General features: G+C 45.8%; 1 protein-coding gene and 1 pseudogene across 9 annotated transcripts in view; both read left to right on the forward strand.

Moving 5' to 3' along the window:
• LOC141191559 (uncharacterized) overlaps window positions 1-16,215 on the forward strand; it is a 211,822-nt gene that overhangs the window by 177,688 nt on the left and 17,919 nt on the right. The gene's annotated exons all lie outside the window — the stretch shown is intronic.
• LOC141191570 (uncharacterized) overlaps window positions 1,117-16,215 on the forward strand; it is a 773,803-nt pseudogene continuing 758,704 nt past the window's right edge.

Raw genomic sequence — 16,215 nt, forward strand, 5'->3', positions numbered from 1 at the left:
ACCATAAAAATACATTGCTATATACAATGTATTTCTATGGAGATGCATACTCAGCTTCTGTACTGTCTGTGCTTTTTTGACTCTACAATGCATTGCCTGCAATCTAGAGTTAAGTTAACGAAATCCTCCTCTGTTCACCATTGAGAGCTGTAGCTCAGTGGTTAGAGATAAAGCCTCTGACTACTGAGATGTAGGTCTGAGTCCCAGCAGAGGCCACAGCAGGCAAAGGAAGAGGGGAGTGTAATATAATGTAATTTATTCACTGACCAGTGAGTAGCCTGCCCCCAAGGAGGAAGAGCTACACCCCAACACCAGAGAGGTGAGTATAAATAGAACCGTAGTGACAGGACAGTCCTGCAGAATACGGGACGGTTGGGAGCTATGCGTACACACTCTGTGCTCCTCGTACACACGGCTCTGCTCCGTAAGCCTCGTACACATGTGGCTCTGCTCCGTACATCTCGGACACACGCGGCTCTGCTCCGTACACCTCGTAAACACACTGCTCCGCTCCGTACACCTCGTACACACGCGGCTCCGCTCCGTACGCCTCGTACACACACGGCTCCGCTCCGTACACCTCGTACACCCGTGGCTCCGCTCCGTACACCTCGTACACGCTCCGCTCCGTACACCTCGTACACGCTCCGCTCCGTACACCTCGTACACGCTCCGCTCCGCACACCTCGTACACACGCGGCTCTGCTCCGTACACCTCGTACACACGCGGCTCCGCTCCGTACACCTCGTACACACGCGGCTCCGCTCCGTACACCTCGTACACACGCGGCTCCGCTCCGTACACCTCGTACACACACGGCTCTGCTCCGTATACCTCGTACACACGCGGCTCTGCTCCGTACACCTCGTACACACGCGGCTCCGCTCCGTACACCTCGTACACACACGGCTCTGCTCCGTATACCTCGTACACGCGCGGCTCCGCTCCGTACACCTCGTACACACACGGCTCTGCTCCGTACACCTCGTACACACGCGGCTCTGCTACATCCACACTGTAAACCCCTCCTGACCCCACACATAAACTTCACCTCATCCAGCACCATGACAACCAGCACAGCAGAGTCCTGCATCCACTGAGGCCCCTGATCATGTGACCCCTGACTCCTCCCCTCCTGTGACCTCATCACAGCTCCTGTGCGCACAGAGCAGCCATATATGAGGTGGCGGCTCTGCAGGTGGAGTTATGTGGAGACCCCCATTACTGGGCGCAGGGGGCATTAACCCCTTCAGCACAGAGACTCTTTTGGGGTCTTGTGTTGCCCCTTTTTAAGAATCATAAGGTTTTTGTTCTGTTTCCTGTAATAGATACATACGACCCAACTATGGAGACAGGAAGGGAGGAAACGTATTGTTCTCATAGTACAGGGCCCCTTTACTGGCCCCACAGTGTAATGCCCCCATTATGCCCCTTATGCAGTATGTATGATGCCCCCACAGTGTAATGCCCCCATTATTCCCCTTATGCAGTATGTATGATGCCCCCACAGTGTAATGCCCCCATTATGCCCCTTATGCAGTATGTAAGATGCCCCCACACAGTGTAATGCCCCCATTATGCCCCTTATGCAGGATGTATGATGCCCCCACACAGTGTAATGCCCCCATTATGCCCCTTATGCAGGATGTATGATGCCCCCACACAGTGTAATGCCCCTTATGCAGTATGTATGATGCCCCCACACAGTGTAATGCCCCTTATGCAGTATGTATGATCCCCCCACACAGTGTAATGCCCCCATTATGCCCCTTATGCAGTATGTAAGATGCCCCCACACAGTGTAATGCCCCCATTATGCCCCTTATGCAGGATGTATGTATGATCCCCCCACACAGTGTAATGCCCCCATTATGCCCCTTATGCATGATTTATGATGCCCCCACACAGTGTAATGCCCCCATTATGCCCCTTATGCAGGATGTATGATGCCCCCACACAGTGTAATGCCCCCATTATGCCCCTTATGCAGGATGTATGTATGATGACCCCCACAGTGTAATGCCCCATTATGCCCCTTATGCAGTATGTATGATGCCCCCCACACAGTGTAATGCCCCCATTATGCCCCTTATGCAGGATGTATGATGCCCCCACACAGTGTAATGCCCCATTATGCCCCTTATGCAGTATGTATGATGCTCCCACACAGTGTAATGCCCCCATTATGTCCCTTATGCAGGATGTATGATGCCCCCACACAGTGTAATGCCCCCATTATGCCCCTTATGCAGGATGTATGATGCCCCCACACACTATATGCCACCATTATGCCCCTTATGCAGGATGTATGATGCCCCCACACAGTGTAATTCCCCCATTATGCCCCTTATGCAGAATGTATGATGCCCCCACACAGTGTAATGCCCCCATTATGCCCCTTATGCAGGATGTATGATGCCCCCACACAGTGTAATGCCCCCATTATGCCCCTTATGCAGGATGTATGATGCCCCCCACAGTGTAATGCCCCCATTATGCCCCTTATGCAGTATGTATGATGCCCCCACACAGTGTAATGTTCCCCCAGTACCACCTGAGGTTTTACAGTTGGAATAATCCTTCTGGAATTGGTTTTCCCTCTGCCTGCTCCCCTACATGTAGACCCTCGAGCATGTATACATCCATGTAGGGGAGCAGGCCTTACTAGATATCGAGGCTTTGTACAGTACTATATCGCATGAGGATGGTATCAGAGGAGTAAGACATTTCTTGAAATTGTGATCAGTAGAGTGTAGCAGACTTAATGACTTCATGGAGGATCTTCTAAAATTGACTCTTACTCATAACTTCTTTCTTTTTGACAGGAAATACTTCCACCAGCTCAGGGGTACTGCGATGGGGAGCCCTTGTGCCCCGTCGTATGCTAAATTATTCCTGGACTGGTGGGAGGAATCCACAATATTCAGGGATGATCATAAGTGATGGCAGCCATATATTGGGGTATGGTATAGATATATTGACAACATTTTTATCATCTGGTCAGGGACGAGTGAACAATTTATTGAATTTGTCAGAGAACTCATCAATAGAGTCGGCCTGAGATTTACATTGGAGGTTAATTATAACCCTTTGCCTTTCCTGGATGTACTAATGAAGAAAAAACTGGATGGGACCCTAGGGACACTCATCTACCATAAACCTTCAAGCATTAATGGTCTATTTATGGTCTATGAAAGTGGGATAGCCACCACTCCCTCCTCCTAAAAAAAGGAATTCCCAAGAGCCAATTTTTATTGTTGAGAAGGAACTGTTCTAATGTCACAGATTTTAATATACAGGCAATAGACATGAACACCAGATTCAGGGAAAAGGGTACTCCTGGTACATTTTGGATTCCTCATGATAGTTTGCAGAAAAGCGGGAGAGACAGACACTCCTCCATACCTAACCAAGACACCAAGAAAAAGATGGCATAACACGAGTAATAGGATGTTATGACAATAAGAGTGACCACTTCTTTAATATCCTCAGAAAACACTGGGATATACTTGTGGCCGACCCAGACCTGAGGGTGCTGTGTGATCTACTCCCACAATAACTTCCAGAAAGGGTCAGTACAATTAGGGGCCGTTTAGTGAATAGTTTCTACTAAAAACCTGCACTCAAGTGGACTTGGCTGGATAGAAGAGTCTGCGGTTTCTTTAGATGTGGAGAATGTTGCACATGTAATTGCATGAGACCATGTAAATCTTTCTTGAATTTCTCCATGGGTAATACCTTTTTTAAGGGATTATTGCAACTGTAAAACTTCAGGACTTATATATATGGCCACATGCACCTGCCCCCTAGATTATGTAGGCACGACTTAGAGGGAGTCTGGAAGGAGAGTGGGGGAGCATTTGGTCGATATATATGCAATGGTTGGGACACCTCATTAGCGAGACACCTGAACAGTATACATCGAGGTGAAACCGGAGACCTTCTTTTGTATCATTGAGGTGTTTAAGCCCAATTTGAGAGGTAGTGATCACAACAGATGTATCCTCAAAAAAGGAAAATGAGTGGATTTCCATACTGAATCCAATAGCCCCTAAGGGACTCAATAAGCAAAATTTCCTATGCCTGTTTTGTATGAATACAGTTCCATTCTGGATTACATTTTTGGATTTTATACTCTACCCATTGCTACTCAGTTCCCTGTGAATGGGGTTCACATATAGTTGTACTTCATCGAGATATCTGAGCTAGTGATGGGCGAGCCCTAAAATGCTCGGGTGCCCGATGCTTGGGTCAAGCACATTGGAATGCTCAGGTGCCCGACCTGAGCAACGAGCCCAATGTATACTGTGCAGAATTATTAGGCAAGTTGTATTTTAGAGGATTATTTTTATTATTGATCAACAACTATGTTCTCAATCAACCGAAAAGACTCATAAATATCCAAGCTTAATATTTTTGGAAGTTGGAGTGTTTTTTTTTTAGATTTAGCTATTTTAGGAGGATATCTGTTTATGCAGGTAACTATTAGGCTATGTGCCCACGATGTAGAAATGAAGCAGAAAATTTCTGCATCTCCCTGGCAGAAAAAACGCATGCAGATTGACGAGCGCTTTCCAGGCGATAGCATCACTTGGAAAGTGCTTGACAACTAGGTCACACTGTATAAATCCATGCAAATAGCATGGATTTATACAGTGTGAACCGTAAAAATTAAAACAAATAAAACTATACTCACCCCCGAGGCCCCGGCGTGGCTGCAGCGCTCGTTCCTGTCTGCTTCCTGGATGCCGGCATATCGCGAGACAGAGCGGTGAAGGACCTGCGGTCACATGACTGTGACGTCACCGCAGGTCCTTCAGCGATGCCGGCATTCAGAGAGAAGCCTTCGGAAAGGTGAGTATAAACTTTATTTGTTATTTTATTCCTTTTTCACAGGTACAATGGTACCCAGGTCTGGATGAGAGTCGTCTCTCCTCCAGAACTGGGTACCATCCGCACATAGAGACGCATAGAAGCCGCTTGTACAAATGTACAGTCGCGTTTTCTATGTGTCTCAAAGCAAGTCAATGGCGGGAGTTCCGCTGCGCTTCCGCAAAATTAAATGACATGCTGCGGATTTTTGTACGCAGCATAAATGCTGCGGAAAAATCCGCAGCATGTGCATAGAACATGCGGAATCCCCTTGGGGACCATGGGGTGCGGATTACCTAGCGTTTCACAAGCATTTATGCTGCGGAAATTCCGCAGCATAAACGCTTGAAAAACGCTATGTGGGCACCCAGCCTTACTGTGCAGAATTATTAGGCAACTTAATAAAAACCAAATATAATCCCATCTCACTTGTTTATTTTCACCAGGTAAACCAATATCAGTGCACAAAATTTAGAAATAAACATTTCTGACATGCAAAAACAAAAACCAAAAAAATTAGTGATCAATATAGCAACCTTTCTTTATGATGACACTCAACAGCCTTCCTTTCATAGATTCTGTCAGTTGCTTGATCTGTTTTCGATCAACATTGCGTGCAGCAGTCACCACAGCCTCCCAGATACTGTTCCGAGAGGTGTACTGTTTTCCCTTCCTGTAGGTCTCACATTTTATGATGGACCACAGGTTCTCTATGGCGTTCAGATCAGGTGAACAAGGCAGCCATGTCATTATTTTTTCTTCTTTTAGACCTTTACTGGCCAGCCACGCTGTGGAGTAGTTGGATGCATGTGATGGAGCATTGTCCTGCATGAAAATCATGTTTTTCCTGAACGATACAGACTTCTTACCACTGCTTGAAGAAGTTGTCTTCCAGAAACTGGCAGTAGGTCTGGGAGTTGAGCTTCACTCCATCCTCAACCCTAAAAGGTCCCACAAGTTCATCTTTGATGATACCAGCCCATACCAGTACCCCACCTCCACCTTGCTGGCGTCTGAGTCGGAGTGGAGCTCTCTGCCCTTTATTGATCCAGGCTCTGGCCCATCAAGAGTCACTCTCATTTCATCAGTCCATAAAACCTTTGAAAAATCAGTCTTAAGATATTTCTTGACCCATTCTTGACGTTTTATCTTATGTTTCTTGTTCAAAGGTGGTCGTTTTTCAGCCTTCCTTACCTTGGCCATGTCCCTGAGTATCGCACACCTTGTGCTTTTTGATACTCCAGTAACGTTGCAGCTCTGAAATATGGCAAAACTGGTGGCGAATGGCATCTTGGCAGCTTCACGCTTGATTTTCCTCAATTCATGGATAGTTATTTTGCGCCTTTTTTGGCAACACGCTTCTTGCGACCCTGTTGGCTATTTGCCATGAAACGCTTGATTGTTCTCTGATCACGCTTCAAAAGTTTGGAAATTTCAAGACTACTGCATCCCTCTGCAAGACATCTCACAATTTTGGACTTTTCAGAGCCCGTCAAATCTCTCTTCTGACCCATTTTGCCAACGGAAAGGAAGTTAACTAATAATTAAGCACACCTTATATAGAGTGTTGATGTCATTAGTCAACACCCCTCCTCATTACAGAGATGCTCATCACCAGATTTACTTAATTGGTAGTTGGCTCTCAAGCCTATGCAGCTTAGAGTAGGACAACATGTATAAAAAGTATCATGTGATCAAAATACTCATTTGCCTAATAATTCTGCACGCGGTGTAAGTCTATGGGAAACTCGAGCTTTTTTCCAGTGTCTCCCCAAGAGGGACTAAAAATTGCCCAAATCGATGGGAACAGTGCTCAAATGGCATGGGAAGACCCCTGGAAGCATTTCTGACACCCAGGTCACTGCTGTCAACAATGTTGTCAGAGTTATTACGCCACTTTTACGGACTCACAATAAAACATACAAAAACAAAATGGATTTTCCTGGGATTTATGTTAATGAACATCCTTTCCAGGGTAATGACTTGTATATAAGGCAAAATAAATAACCAAAAACAAAAATACTCCTCCACCTTATAGGCTATCTTCACACGTAGTGCTTTTGAATCGTGACAAATGCTTTCACCAGGAAATGTCATTTTAACATTTTACAACCTTATCTGGCCATGTGGTGTGTGAGACATGATCAGACACATCCTGTTTCATTTATGAAGGAGGGACTCTGAAAGTCACAAAGCCTATTTTTATAGGGCCATCAGGCGACCTTTACTATTCTTAAAGGGCCAGCAATCGGCCCTCACTATTCTTAGAGAACCATTAGCCGGCTATGCTTTGTTGTTCCCATTACTAAAGAGTGGGTCTCCTATACTGTTATTGCATATACAGTGAGTGGCAGGGCTGCCCAAAATTTGGACGCACCCCAATATCCCTTTGAAAATTTGGACGCACCCCAATACCCCTTTGAAGAGACTTAGAGGAGGGTCTCCTGAAAACAATGCTCCCATTATTAGAAAGTTGGTCTCCCATTGTGTTTGCCTATGCAGTGAATGCAAGGGTTTCCAAAAATTTGGAGGCACTCCAATGCCCCTTGGAAGAAACGTGGAGGTCAGAGGGCCTCCTGAAAACAATGTTCCCATTATTAGGAAGTGGGTCTTCCATTGTGTTTGCCTATGCAGTGAATGCAAGGGTTGACAAAAATTTGGAGGCACTTCAATGCCCCTTGGAAGAGATGTGGAGGTCAGAGGGCCTCCTGAAAACAATGATCCCATTATTAGGAAGTGGGTCTTCCATTGCGTTTGCCTATGCAGTGAATGCAAGGGTTGCCAAAAATTTGGAGGCACTCCAATGCCCTTTGGAAGAGATGTGGAGGAGGGCCTCATAAAAAAATGTTCCCATTAGAAAGGAGCAGGTCTCCTATACTTGTAATGCCCATGTACTAAGTGTATGGGCTGACAAACATTTATCCCTGGGGGGTTTACATGAACATACTGTATAAAAAATTTTTTTTACGGGCATCATAAACACCCTTCAAAAAAAATTATGTGGGTGTTGCATCACGGACCACGCTCACCCTGGTAATATATTGGTGGAGGATGAGGATAAGGAGGAGGACAAGAGCAAATAGCCCAAATCAGGAAGCGTATACCCATGTGTGGGTGTGAAGAGGTGCATAGGAATGCATCTCCCAAAAAAGACACTGGATTTGAGTTTATGTTACGCTGCTATCATTCGGTGGTGTTGAGAAGTCTGGCCCAATCCAGCCCTTGTTCATTTTTATAAGAGTCAGCCTGTCAGCATTTTCAGTTGTCAGGCGGATGCGCTTATCAGTTATAATTCCACCAGAGGCACTAAAAACCCTCTCAGATAAAATGCTACAGTGGTGGCCAAAAGTATTGGCACCCCTGCAATTCTGTCAGATAATACTCAGCTTCTTCCTGAAAATGATTGCAATCACATTCTTTGGTATCACATTCTTTGGTATTATGATCTTCATTTAATTTGTCTTCAATGAAAAAACACAAAAAGAATTGTCCTAAAGCCAAATTGGATACAATTCCACACCAAACCTAAAAAAGGGGTGGACAAAAGTATTGGCACTGTTTGAAAAATCATGTGATGCTTCTCTAATTCATGTAATTAACAGCACCTGTAACTTACCTGTGGCACCTAACAGGTGTTGGCAATAACTAAATCACACTTGCAGCCAGTTAACATGGATTAAAGTTGACTCAACCTCTGTCCTGTGTCCTTGTGTGTACCACATTGAGCATGGAGAAAAGAAAGAAGACCAAAGAACTGTCTGAGGACTTGAGAAACCAAATTGTGAGGAAGCATGAGCAATCTCAAGTCTACAAGTCCATCTCCAAAGACCTGAATGTTCCTGTGTCTTCCGTGCGCAGTGTCATCAAGAAGTTTAAAGCCCATGGCACTGTGGCTAACCTCCCTAGATGTGGACGGAAAAGAAAAATTGACGAGAAATTTCAACGCAAGATTGTGCGGATGGTGGATAAAGAACCTCGACTAACATCCAAACAAGTTCAAGCTGCCCTGCAGTCCGAGGGTACAACAGTGTCAACCCGTACTATCCGTCGGCATCTGAATGAAAAGGGACTGTATGGTAGGATACCCAGGAAGACCCCACTTCTTACCCCGAGACATAAAAAAAGCCAGGCTGGAGTTTGCCAAAACTTACCTGAGAAAGCCTAAAATGTTTTGGAAGAATTTTCTCTGGTCAGATGAGACAAAAGTAGAGCTTTTTGGCAAAAAGAATCAACATAGAGTGTACAGGAAAAAATAAGAGGCATTCAAAGAAAAGAACACGGTCCCTAACAGTCAAAAATGGCGGAGGTTCCCTGATGTTTTGTGGTTGCTTAGCTGCCTCTGGCACTGGACTGCTTGACCGTGTGCATGGCATTATGAATTCTGAAGACTACCAACATATTTTGCAGCATGTAGGGCCCAGTGTGAGAAAGCTGGGTCTCCCTCAGAGGTCATGGGTCTTCCAGCAGGACAATGACCCAAAACACACTTTCAAAAGCACTATAAAATGGTTTGAGAGAAAGCACTGGAGACTTCTAAGGTGGCCAGCAATGAGTCCAGACCTGAATCCCATAGAACACCTGTGGAGAGATCTCAAAATGGCAGTTTGGAGAAGGCACCCTTCAAATATCAGGGACCTGGAGCAGTTTGCCAAAGAAGAATGGTCTACAATTCCAGCAGAGCATTGTAAGAAACTCATTGATGGTTACCGGAAGCGGTTGTTCGCAGTTATTTTGGCTAAAGGTTGTGCAACCAAGTATTAGGCTGAGGGTGCCAATACTTTTGTCTGGCCCATTTTTGGAGTTTTGTGTGAAATGATCAATGATTTGATTTTTGCTTCATTCTCTTTTGTGTTTTTTCCTTGCAAGCAAATTAAATGAAGATAATAAGACCAAAGAATTTGTGATTGCAATCATTTTCAGGAAGAAACTGAGTATTATCTGACAGAATTGAAGGGGTGCCAATACTTTTGGCCACCACTGTAGCTCCAAGACGAAGAGAGCCATTTCATTTCACATATGCAGCTTGGATGCCCAATAATAATAAGGCACAGAGGAATCACAGAGGACGTTGGTACGGTCGGCAAGGTACTCCCTCAGCATCTTCCCAAACTTTGCACCCCTTGTGAAAGTACCCCGCGCCTCAGGGCCTGTGCGATGGGATGGGCTGAGAAAATTTTCCCAGAACTTTTACAGTGTTCCCCTGCCTCTGCTGGATTGGAGTTGTGTCTCTCTCACCTGTAGTCCTTGGTTGTCCAATTAACTGTGACCTCTGCCGTCATCGTTTTCAGATGGGAATTTTTTTAATAGTTCCGCAACAAGGGCCTTCTGGTACTGCCACATTTTTGTAGACCTGTCCGCCTCAGGAATAAGAGATATAAAGTTCTCCTTGTAGCGTGGGTCTGGAAGTGTCACCAACCAGTAATGACTGTCACACAAAATTTTGAGAACGCGAGGGTCATGGGAAAGGCAACGTAACATAAACTCAGCCATGCGTGCCAGACTGCTAACAGGCAAGACTTCCGTGTCCTCACCAAGAGGACGACTGACCATGCTCTCCACCTCCTCCTCCTCTCTGTCCTCAGGCCATCCACGCTGAACAGATGGTATTACAGTTGTGCAGGTAGTACCGTCTATAGCGCAGGAAACTAGCGCCTGTTCTTCCTCCTCCTACTCCTCTTCCTCATTGTTACCCAATCCACGTTGGGATGAGATGAGGCTGGGCTGTGTGTAATCACCATGTATGGTTCCTTGCTCCATCTCATTGTTCTCCACTTGCAATGCATCCTCTTTGATTGTGAGCAGAGAGCGTTTCAGAAGACAGAGAAGCAGGATGGTGATGCTAATTATGGCTTCATCACCGCTCACCATCTTGTTGGAGTCATCAAAGTTTTGGAGGATGGTACATATGTCTGACATCCATGTCCACTCCTGAGGTCTTATGTGTGGAGTCTGAACTAAATATAAACGGCCTTGTTGATGCTGGTTCTCAACAACTGCCCTCTTCTGCTCACAAATCCTTCCCAGCATCTGCACTGTGGGGACATCACACACCAGTCTGTGAGCCGGAAGCTGCAAACGCTGCTGAAACACGGCAAGGGCTGCGGAAGCTGTAGGTGACTTTCTAAAATGGGCACACCGGCGGCGTATTTTAAAAAGCTGATCCGGAAGCTCCGGGTAGGATTTGAGAAACCGCTGAACCACGAGGTTAAGCACATGGGCCAGGCATGGTACGTGTGTGAGTTTGCCTTGCCTCAGAGCCGCCACTAGGATCCGGCCATTGTCACACACGACTATGCCTGGCTGTAGGTTCAGCGGTGTGAGCCAAAGATTTGCCTGCTCTTTCAGAGCGGTCCACAACTCAGCATTGTTTGTCACCTAAGCATATTAGCTTCAGCACAGCCTGTTGCCGCTTGGCCGAGGCAGTGCTTCCAGCTTGTGACTGATGTGGTCATTTCGGAAATGGAGGCTGAGATGCAGGAGCTGTAGACTGTGGGGGCAACCCTGATTGACCTAAAGCCCGCAATCTTAGGCGTCGGGAGGACGTGTTCCATCCCAAGGTCCGACTGGGTCCCGGCTTCCACTATGTTAACCCAGTGTGCCGTCAGCAAGATGTACCGTTCCCTGCCCACGAGCACTTGTCCATGTGTCCCTGGTTAGGAGGACTTTCACGGTAACTGCATTATTGAGGGCACGGCTAATGTTTTGGGACACGTGCTTGTGTAATGCGGGGACAGCACGCCGGGAGAAATAGTGGCGGCTGGGGACCTAGGGACGGCCACCGCCATCAGATTGCTGAATGCTTCTGTCTCCATGAGCCTAAAAGGCAACATTTCGAACGCAAACAGTCACGAAATGTGGGAATTTAGTAGAGTGGCCTGTGGGGCGTTGGCTGCGTATTTGCTCTTGCGTTTTAAGGACTGGGGTATGCACAACTGAACGCTGCGCTGGTACAAGGATGTGGACATGCTTCCTGACCCTGCTACTTGAGAGTGTGCAATTACAGGTGCAGGGCAGGAGGCATCTTCGCATGCACCATGGACAGGTGATTGGCTTGCATGCACAACAGTGGAAGAAGCGGTGGTGCCACCCGCAGACACTCTTCCTGGACCCTGGAGTTCGGCCCACAAAGTCGGGTGCTTTGCTGCCATGTGCCTGATCATGGTGGTGGTGGTCAGGCTGGTAGTTTTGCCATCCCTGATGCTGATGCTGGCCTGGTAGGTGGTGCAAATGGCCTTTGTGTGGTTATCGGCAGAGTCTTTAAAAAACAACCAGACTCGGGAAGACCTAACAGTTGTACTGGCAACTTCCTTCGTGTTGGTGTTACGGTGAACGTTTGCCTGCCTTCTGTCTGCGGCCACCACACTACTTCTTCCTGCCTGTTGGCATGCTCTGCCTCCCTCCCCCTGTGTCCTGCTGTCCTCGCTCTTCCACTTCCGCACCCTGGTCCTCCTTTTGAATTTCTGGCAATTGTGTCTCCTCATCGTCCACCTCTTGTGACACTTGTCGCCTTCGTGTGACCGTGGCTGCTCAAATATTTGGGCATCGCTACATGTGATCTCCTCTTGCCCCTCTCAAGTGGACTGGGCAAGAGACCCGAATCTATAAATGGAAAAGTGAACAGCTCTTCGGAGTGTCCAAGTGTGGGATCTGTTGTCTCCAGGCACTCGGCATTATCTGCTATTCAACCAACAACCTTTTGACACTGCTCTGGGTTCAATAGTGGTGTGCTGCGGTCCCCTAGGCATTGGTACAGGAAGGTCAGGCGAGAAGATATGGGTGTTTGTTGTGGCACAATTTCAGCTTGCCCACGGCCTCGGCCTCTGCATGCACCATCACCATTACGCCCAGTTCCCCGTCCCTTGCCACGCGCCTTGCCCATTTTAAATGGAGGCCAATATCTTCCACACTCACTACAAATGGCTGAATTTGGAGCGAAGTTATATGTGATCTATGTGACGGAGAAACCACAGTTTTAAATACTTGGCCTGTAGGTAACTATTTTAAACAGAAAACCGGTGTCAAACACTTCGCTGACACACTGAAACAAATTTTTAATGGAGGCCAGAAATGGTAGTATTTTCTGAAAACGTATATATGATCCATTTGACGGAGAAAATACAGTTTTAAATAGCTGGATTTTTAGCACTGTATTATTGAAAGGACCTGGCTGTATTCTGCAGTGCCAACAAGCAAATGTCGCAGAAAAACTGTGTTCTCTGGATTGCTTTTTAAGCAAATAATGAGGATTAAGATCCAAAAAAAAATTATTCCTGGCCCCTGAGACCTGGGCCTTTGTCTAGAAATATCTAACAGCAGCAGAAGGCAGAATTGGAATGGAGCCTCTTGTGCTATATGCACTGCAGTCTGCTATATACACTGCCTGCCTGCCTATGTACACTGCCTGCCTGATATCTCTGAAGATGGATTAGTCCTCACGACTGTTTGTTGAGATGCATATGTTTGGATCTGTTCTACCTACACTACCTAATAAACAAGCGAATCTCTCCCTAGCTCAGCAGTACCTCTCCCTACTCTGCCTGATTGCGGAGTAGACTGACGAGTACAGCGGCGCCAGGTCTGATATAGACCTGATGACGCTGTGCGGCCAGCCAATCACTGTAATGCCACAACCAACATGGCTGCGGCATTACAGTGAGTGATAAGCTATCCCTGCATGTTCATTGGCTCTGTAAAGAGGGCCAAACATGCAGGGAGGGGACCCGAGCATCCGCCCGAGCATCTCGCAAGTACTCAGCGAGCTCCAAGCATCTCGAATACTGAGATGCTCGGGCGAGTACCGAGTACTTGCGAGTATGCTCGCTCATCACTAATCTGAGCTTCTATATCAGAATTGTGTTATCAGTTATTTCCCACATATACTATTTAGTAATTAACAAGTGTGGTGATCCTTTTGTGTCTCTAATTATGTATTAGTGGTCAAATTTGACCATTTAGGAATATACTATGGGCTATTGTAGATGGAAGTGACCCAAAGTGTACATATACTGTATATACAGTGTGGAAAATAAGTATTTGACATACTGACTATTTTGCCAGTTTTCCCACCTACAAAGAATGGAGAGGTCTCTAATATTTATTGTAGGTACACATCAACTGTGGAAGAATCTAAAAATAAAAAACAGAATATCACATTGTATGATTTTTAAATAATTAAATTACATTTTATTGCATGAAATAAGTAATTGATCATCTACCAACCTGCAAGAATTCTGGGTCTCACAGACCTGTTAATTTTTCCTTAAGAAGCCCTCCTACTCTTCTCTTCTTACCTATATTAATTGCTCCTTTGTTACATGTATAAAAGACACCTGTCCACACACTCAATCAATCAGACTCCAACCTCTCCCCCATGGCCAAGACCAAAGAGCTGTGTAAGGACACCAGGGACAAAATTGTAGACCTACACAAGGCTGAGATGGGCTACAGGACAATTTGCGAGCAGCTTGGTGAGAGGGCAACAATTGTTGGCACAATTATTAGTGATGCGCGAACGTGCTCGGATAAGGGGTTATCCAAGCATGCTTTGGTGCTAACTGAGTATCTTTGGCGTACTCTAAAAACATGTTCGCATTACCATGACTTCATGTCTCGTGGCTGTTAGACATCCAAAACATATGCAGGGATTGCCTGTTTGTTAGGCAATCCCTGTATGTGTTGTAGGTGTCTAACAGCCATGAGACATGCAGCCACGGCGAAACAAACATATTTTTTTAGCATGTAGATTATTTATTATCAGAAAATGGAACAAATACAAGATGACTGTCAATCTTCCTCAGCCTGAGGCTCCATGCTACATTTCGCCTCGTGCGGTAAGGATGATTCTGAGAAAGGTCTGGAATTCGTCCAGAACTACATGGTTGGACCTGGTCAATCATCTGAAGAGAGCTGGGAACACAGTAACAAACATTACCGTTAGTAACACACCATGATGTCATGGATTAAAATCCTGCAGGGCACCCAAGGTTCCCCTGCTCACACCAGCACATGTCCAGGCCTGTTTGAAGTTCGGCAGTGACCATCTGGATGATCCAGAGGAGGCATGGGAGAAGGTCATGTGTATCAGATGAGACCAAAATAGAACTTTTTGGAATCAACTCCCCTCGCCGTGTTTGGAAGAAGAAGGATGAGTACAACCCCAAGAATACCGTCGCAACTGTGAAGCATGGTGGGGGGAAGCATCATACTTTGCGGGTGCTTTTCTGCAAAGAGGATAGGAAGACTGCACCTTATTAAAGGGAGGATGGGGTCATGTATCTCGAGATTTTGCCCAACAACCTAATTCCCTCAGTAAGAGTATTGAAGATGGGTCGTAGCTGGGTCTTCCAGCATGACAATGACCTTAAACACACAGACAGGGCAACTAAGGAGTGGCTCCGTAAGAAGCATTTCAAAGTCCTGGACTGGCCTAGCCAGTCTCGAGACCTGAACCCAATAGAAAATCTTTGGAGGCAACTGAAAATGTTGTGCATCGACAGCCCCGAAACCAGAAAGATCTGCAGCAGATCTGTATGGAGGAGTGGGCCAAAATCCCTGCTGCAGTGTGTGCAAAGCTGGCCAAGAACTACAGGAAACGTCTAACCACTCTAATTGCCAACAAAGGTTTCTGTACCAAATATTAATTTCGGTTTTTCTTTTCTATCAAATTCTTATTTCATGCAATAAAATGCAAATTAATTATGTAATAACCATACAATGTGATTTTCTGGATTTTTTTTTCAAGATTCTGCCTCTCACAGTTGAAGTCTACCTGCGATAAAAATTACAGACCTCTCCATTCTTTGTAGGTGGGAAAGCTTGCAAAATCCGCAGAGTATCAAATACTTAATTTCCACTCTGTATGTATGTTGGTGTGTGTGTTGCCGTGGTAGCCCTTTCAAGAAGAGCTAATTTGGATTAAGATATATTATCTCTAAATCTGCCATTTTTGTTCAAATGAAATAAATACGATGCATTGGAGAAATAACACACAGCCAGTGTCTGAGTGTATAATTCTTGTCTGCTCTCAGAGCACAAGCAACAAGTATGGACAAATTCATAAATAAATGTGGTCTCCGACTGGGAAGGAGGTTACATCCATGCATGTAAAGGACAGATGTATACAAAATAAAAGGACACCTGTGCCAGAAATTCATAACCCAATTGACATAGCTGAAGCATTTCGTTGCTGTTATAGCTCGCTGTATAATATTCATGGACAATACCACGACATGCCACCTAATATTCTTGAAACAAAATATGGACACTGCTTTTCCTTCCAGACAGACCCCTGAGCAGGATTTACTAGACAAAGCTTTCACTGAAGAAGAGATAGGAGAGGCCAA

This window comes from Phyllobates terribilis, unplaced genomic scaffold (genome assembly GCF_046119375.1).
Source record: "Phyllobates terribilis strain yellow unplaced genomic scaffold, ASM4611937v1 Scaffold_47__1_contigs__length_9908305, whole genome shotgun sequence".
In the NCBI taxonomy this organism is placed as follows: domain Eukaryota; kingdom Metazoa; phylum Chordata; class Amphibia; order Anura; family Dendrobatidae; genus Phyllobates; species Phyllobates terribilis.